The sequence below is a fragment of the Charadrius vociferus genome, unplaced genomic scaffold (genome assembly GCF_000708025.1).
Source record: "Charadrius vociferus isolate BGI_N301 unplaced genomic scaffold, ASM70802v2 scaffold158, whole genome shotgun sequence".
In the NCBI taxonomy this organism is placed as follows: Eukaryota; Metazoa; Chordata; class Aves; order Charadriiformes; family Charadriidae; genus Charadrius; species Charadrius vociferus.
The window spans coordinates 5,904,440-5,911,245 of record NW_009661372.1 but is presented as its reverse complement, the minus strand read 5'-3'; the positions used below and the strand labels follow the sequence as shown (position 1 = coordinate 5,911,245).

Here is a 6,806-nt window from a genome sequence, read left to right as displayed (position 1 = left end):
AGCTACCGAATGGGTGGGTGAAGATGACGCCACAGCCGCCCTGGCATTGCACAGAGAAGATCTGCTGCTTGGTGGGGACAGTCTGTGCCTTAAGAGGTGACAGAAGAGACCTCAAGCACAGAGCTCGTTGCCTCAGTGATATTTTAAGACTTGGGTGCTGAGATCCCATAGGAGTGGGACTTGTCAGATGAGGGTCTGAAGTGGATGCATTAGACTACCTAGTAGTTCTGTGTGCGTGATGTAGGTTTGCTCTGCCTGTTGCTGAGCTCTTGGGCCAGATTTTTTCCTGTCAGTTGCACTTTCTCCTTATGGGAAGTGGCAGAACGTGGCTGTGGAATTGAAATCCAGATCTAGACATGCGGCCTCGAAAGCCCAGTTCCTTTTTTCCGCCATCGCAATTGCCAGAAGTTGTTGCTTGAAAGCTGAAATCCTGTTCTTCATCAGCTGTAAAGCATTCCTTCTTCCCAAGTGACACCTGGAAATGGAAACAGCACAGATTTCTCCAGTTGATTTTCAAAGTTGATCCTTGGGAAAGTATTTGGGTGTAAACTGCAATTAAAAACCTTGCAGTCTTGCTGAGACAAATTTAGGTTACTGAGATGTCTTTTTACACTGCCGTACAGGGACTACAAAGGGACAGGACGAGAGTGTTGCCTGTTTGTTCGTTACAGGTGGCTGTTTTTTGACAACTTCCTCTAGCCTGTATGTTGGAGGATTGCAGATTGCATGGATCCTTGGTTTCATTTGTCTAATAACAAATATTGTCAATTCACACTGCGCTTTTCATCTCAGAGGATCCCCGAGTGGTCTACAAATGACACGCCTGGCTTGCTCTGCACGGCACTGAACTGCAGCTGCAGAACTGCCTACCGATGTGTGTTGGTACTGCCTGGCAGTTGAAGGACGGAACTGTACTGTCCCCTGAGTGAAACTGTCAGGGTTGTTTGGGAAAGCAAAATGTAAGTGGCAGAGCTTAAATCTAGCCAAGAGCTGAACAGCAAAACGCAACAAGTCAAATAGCATCAGGTATCAAGCCATTGATACGATTTGTAATTCTTCCAGTGGACAGATGAAGTTGTTCCTAGAGCTGGGAAGAAAGTCACAGGTCAAAACCTTTGCCTGTTCCTCAGCAAGGTGCGTACCTCCACTTCTGAAGGGAGAGGGCATCCCGCTGCAGACAGCCAGTTTGTGGCCCCCTCCAGGGATGCGGGAGAGGCAGCTTACGGCGTTGTTTGGTCACTTTTCCCTGCTGAGTGCGTGTCTTTGCTCTTGCTGGGGGAATCATTCACTTTGAGCTAAAGAAGCTTCTCCAAGTGTTACAATTCTTTGACTTAGTATTAGTCAGGGCTTGAACAAGGTAGCATTGGAAGGTGATTCAGGTGTTTGCAGCCGCTGAATGACCAGGTCATTTTCTGTCTGGCAATCCGTACAAAGTGGCTGAAGCCCCAGGGAAGAAGATCAGGAACCGTCAAGGTGGCAGTAGCTTGGTGACCTGCATATTCTCCTGAGAAGAGAGATGCTAGTACAACTCTCCTGGTTCCTACAGGAGTTCATGGTCCAAGCCAGGGAGCAAGCCGGGCTGTGTCTGCCTGGCTTTTTTGGAAGAAAGCTTCTCCTGGAAATCAGATCATTGACTGACCAAAATGAATGGTAACTTGATATCAGGGCCAAGGCCAACAGGTTCGGTAAATTGTAAAAACAACTACGTAAGTAGTCTTAAGATTGCATTGAAGACATCAAGAATTGTGACACGGGGTCCTTCTCATGCTCCCAGCCCAGAGGCACCTGTATTGCTGGCAATAAAAAGGAGGTTTCAGTAGCGCGTACTTCTGCTGCATTTTTTTCCCAGTACCCACCCATGAACTAGAAGAAAAATGCAGGAAATGCATTTTGGTAACACCAGGATGGCTAAAATAAGCTTGCCAATACCCATCTCTTGTCCCTTCCCTTCCCTTCCCTTCCCCTCCCTTCCCCTCCCTTCCCTTCCCTTCCCTTCCCCTCCCTTCCCCTCCCTTCCCTTCCCTTCCCTTCCCCTCCCTTCCCCTCCCTTCCCTTCCCTTCCCTTCCCTCCCCCTCCCCTTCCCTACCTTTCCCTTCCTTTCCCCTACCCTTCACCTGTCCTTCCCCTACCCTTCCTCTTCCACTTCCATTCCATTGAGTCAAATGATGATAAGACTTCTTTGCCTGAAATGCCAGGACTTTTTCAGCTCCAAACCCCCTTTCAAGGACACGGAGCACAAAGGTTACAAGTGGGAACAGGATTTGATTGTATTTTGCTCCAATGCACGGTGTGCATGTCGAGCCAGGAGCAGGCTGATGCAATCCTTGCTTTAGCTTGAAAAAACATCACTTGATGCCTGGCAAAGGACAGCGAGAGCCACAGAAAGTCGCAAATGCCCTACATCGAGTAGAGAGCCAGAGGCATGACTATTATGGTCAATACAATCTTAACTTTGCGAGAAACAGGAAAGCAAGTAACTGACGGATGCACAAAGAAGGCAGTCTTGGGAACAAACAGAAAATTTTCTCGAATGTGGGTTTTCTCTCTTTTTTGGGGGAATGAACTTTTTTCACATGAATTTTTATCTTGGCATCCAAAAAATCCCCAAACATTCCCACCCCTAGATGATAATTATTTCTTCTCTTATGTTTTTAAATTCTTCTTTTGTTTCAGCCTTTAACAAGAAAGGACTAACACCAATGTCCCATATCACTTAGGATGAAAACCTCAAAGAATATGGCAGGAGAATTTGGAAACAGTCCCCTGTTTTCTGAAGAGCGAGAATTTGAAGAATGAAGACCAGTACCAGTCACACAAAAGAGGAGGAGGAGGAGGTGGGTGGTATTTTCCAAAGTATTACACTTGTTGATGCCAGTCCTACTTTTTGCCCTCCAAGAAATGCTTTGCTTTGCTTCTTGGCCAGCGATGAGAGAGAGTGCCCAAGAGCGCCAGGGCACGAGTGGTGCCTTCAAGGTGCAGGAGCAGCCGGCATGAACCGAGCTGAAAGCACCCGGAGGAGCCCTGACCAGGGGCTGCACTCAATGCTGCAGAGGAAGGCAAAAAAAAATCCAGGGGACACTTGCTGGCCCACCCTGGGGGAAAAAAAAGCCTTCCTCCCCCAAGCTGCAGGGCACAAGAGGTCAGCTTCATGGGGCATGAGCAGCAGGTGGTAACCTAGCCAAAACGCAGCAGAGGAGCCCTGACAAGTGGTCATGCTCTGTCTCCTTTGTGAACAGCGACCTCTGACGAGATTTTCTGCACAAGTCGGGGCTCCTCTGGGATCCTTCCACCTTCCAGGGATGGTAGGCGACAAATGGAGCTGACGGCACGCCTCACCAAGACTTCAGTGACCAGTTCCTTTCGGTGGCTGCCAGCACTGGATAACTGATTGGGGTACCCGAGACTGTTCAGGAGACAGACAACCGATGGACCGCAGAGGTCTGTGAAGAGGTGTGCAGGGAGAGACCATTGAAAATCTCACCAGTGAATACTATGGGAAATTCAAGGAGCAAAAGAGGGAGGATGCCCAAGGAGGGCAGTAAGGGAAAGTCGAGAAAAGGTCTCGACAACAAGGATGACCATCCTGAAATACACCCGGAAAGTCTCTTAGGGAGAATGTTGAGATCTTGGTATAGTCTACACATTCCCCTGGCAATAACTAAGGAAACAATGGTAAAGTTTTGTTCTTTTATCTAGCTCGAATATAATTTGCAAAAAGGATTTAGATGGCTTGCTCTTGGGTCAGATGATGCTAGCCTTTGTCGGTGTTTGTGCTTATACTTGAACGACACTGAAAAAGGCCTTATTGAAAAAGAATGTGGGAAAAGATGGTTAAGGGTGACAGCAACGGGTATTTATGTAGCCAGAGGGAAAAGAGATAAGGGGGAGTTGGGAAATGGGGAGAGAAAGGGAACAGATAAGATGTGGCTTGTTCTTCAATGTCTTCCCCCACCTTATCCCCGAGCCCCTCCAGATCCCCCAAGGGATCCAGGAGCAGCTGCTGGGCCTTTATACCCCCAAATCCCAGATCAAGAAAACTAAGGAGAAACCACCCCTCCAGCCCCCCTTGATGAGAACGACAGTGAAGGGGAGGATGGACAACATGTTACGTCCCCATCTAGAACTAGAAGGGGGACACATTATGAAGCACCGAGGGTACCTACAACCCAGAAGGCAAGAGTTGATCAGATGCCTCTATGCCAGGTCCCTTTGGGCTAACAAGGTGGAGGATTTGGGTTTGTAATTGTGCCCCTTACAACTCAGGACATAAGAGGATTGAAAATGGAATTACCCCCATATTTGGATGGTCCCATAGGGGTGGGGGAAAAGATAGACCAATATCTAGGGAATGCAAATTATACCAGGGAGGATTGGGATTTTCTTCTGAGAATTTTATTTGGGCCAGAGGAAAATCAGATGATTTTGCAAAAAGCCCATCTGTTGTGGGAAAATCAACATCCACAGGCAGCGGGGAACGCAGGGCAGAATGCAACCATAGGCGATGATACAATCCCCCAAGTGGACCCCAGTTGGTATCCAAAAAATCAGGCGAGTCTAGCCCGCCTTTGGGATTATGGAGCCTATTTGATTAGAGCAATTAAGACAGCCATTCCTAGAACTAACAATGTGTCAAAGGCTATGTCCCTCAAACAGGAGAAAGTCTTTCTCACTGGTTGGAAAGGACCAGAAATGCCTTAAGAAAACAGGGAGGGTTGGACCCCGAGGGACTGGCCTTTTACATACTGTTTGTTGAGGGTACAATCAGTCACCAAATCCTAGCCTGACATAAGGGGAAGAATACAGAAAGATGAGGAGTAGCAGAACAGGCCTTTGGAAGAATTAGTTATAAAGGCACAGCAGGTGTATGGAAGAACAGTTGAAGAAAAAGCAAAGACAAAGGCAATACTGATGGTACAGGTTTTACAGCCTCCAAAGGGAAAAATGCAGGGACCCCCAGGATCAGAGGGGAGGGGCGACCGCCAGGATTTAATAGAAACATGTCTTCCTCAGTGTGAGGGGGCCGACCCCAGCCTCAGTTGGGAAGAAATCAGTGTGCCATTTGTAAGAAAGAAGGACATTGGAAGAGAGAGTGTCATGCCACATTATTTTCACTGGTGATCCAACCTCCCAGCATCTGTTGACAATCCTCTTTGGCACTCTTATTGTCAATGGTGGTGTCTTTGGACACTCTAGGAAGGATGTCCTGGGAAAAGCAGTTGACTGGAGGATTGTGCTTGTGCTGCTTGACCAACACTACTTACAAGTCCTGTGTGAGGGGTGTTGCTGCTGGTGACCTCTACAAATAGATCAGTTGCTGCTTCTCAAAACTCGACATCAATATTTCTAATATCACCATCTAAGTCCCTTCTTCTGGTAGTAATATTATAATTTTTGCCTGCTCCTCTGCAGCAAGTTTCCTTGCTGCCTCTATAAGCACTTTTACCTCTTGTCATTCCTGGAAAAGAAGATGGAGACTCATTTTCCCTTTCATTTATCTGAGCTGTGCCTGTCCAAGTAATGCTGCTGTCACATTCAGTCCTTTGTGACTCCTTCTCATGATCACCATCAATTGTAATCGCTGCTGAAGAAGCACAGCCTGAGCTATTCATGTGATGTTTCTGATGTTTCTGCTTTTGCTTTTGCTTTTTGGGATGCCTCGCTGTGTCTGTCACTTTTTCTTCACAGACTCTGTAGCTGGAGTCTTCATCCTTTTTTTCTTTTTCTTACATTCCATCTGACTCCTTGCTGGATTGTTTAAAGGGCTATCTTCACTTGTGTAGCAGTCACTGAATTTTGATAAAGTTTTCTGGGGGTCATTTTCTCTCTCTAGGTTTGTGTGCTCCTTGACTGTGCTCTCCATATGGGGAGTTTTGTACTTCCCCTTTCCACCAGGCTTTTCTCTTCTCATTCTGCCAGTCCCTCCAAAAAGGGACCTCGACAACTTGATCAACTCCTTAGCCTGCATCTTTGGTAATAGCAATAATGCCTCCCATGGAGTCCCTCCGGCTCTGCAGATGTGACCTGTCAGTAAAGGCTTGTATCCTGTATTCTGGACTAGGCAATTGCCTTGGATCGTGAACATTAGACTGAGCCCTCTACCTGCTTGAGGATTCATAGCCATATCTGACCATCTTTCAAGTATAAAAAGCAGAAACCTGCAGGTACCTACTTTGGTCGTTGTCTCCTTTATAATAACGATCACTGTCTTTGCTTCTTGGTCTCCTTTTGCTATAGCCTTTGCTATGGGATTGTGACTTGCATACTTCTCTGGATGAGGTGGTCTCATGACTTAAAGAAAGTGTCTGGCTTTTTGGAGGGACAATGGTGTCATCAGCTCTTGATCTCCTCTTGCTTCTTTGGTCCTTTCTTTGCTACTATCTCTGCTTCTCAGCTGTCCCGTTTTAAGCTGGCTTTTGATACAATGCTCCTTAATAGTCCTATGGCCATGACTGCCTTGGCTGTGCTGAGTGGGATTGTTGATACCTGGAGTTTCTTTTTCAGGACAATGTGTGATTCTGTGGGAGCATATCATGTCCCTTCCTTAAGAGGGGCTCCCAGATTGTGACTGTCAACTCCTGCTCAGATTTTTGGCTAACCCAGCTTATGCTAAGGCCTGATTTGTGCTGAGAGCAGCACCATTAGGTCAAAGCAAGAGCAACAGGTAGCAGGACAGGTGGCCAAAAAGAGCTAAAAAGTCATTTTATAGCCATTATCACCTGCAGCATGCTGTCTCCTACAGCCATCATCTTTGTATATTGATTGTCTGGCAGCTTCTTCTGAATCTGCCAATTCATGGAAATGACAT

At 46.9% G+C, this 6,806-nt stretch overlaps 1 pseudogene; it reads right to left on the bottom strand.

The window, feature by feature from the left end:
* Window positions 1–5,322: 5,322 nt before the first annotated feature.
* Window positions 5,323–6,533, bottom strand: LOC104294251 (annotated as a pseudogene).
* Window positions 6,534–6,806: the final 273 nt, after the last annotated feature.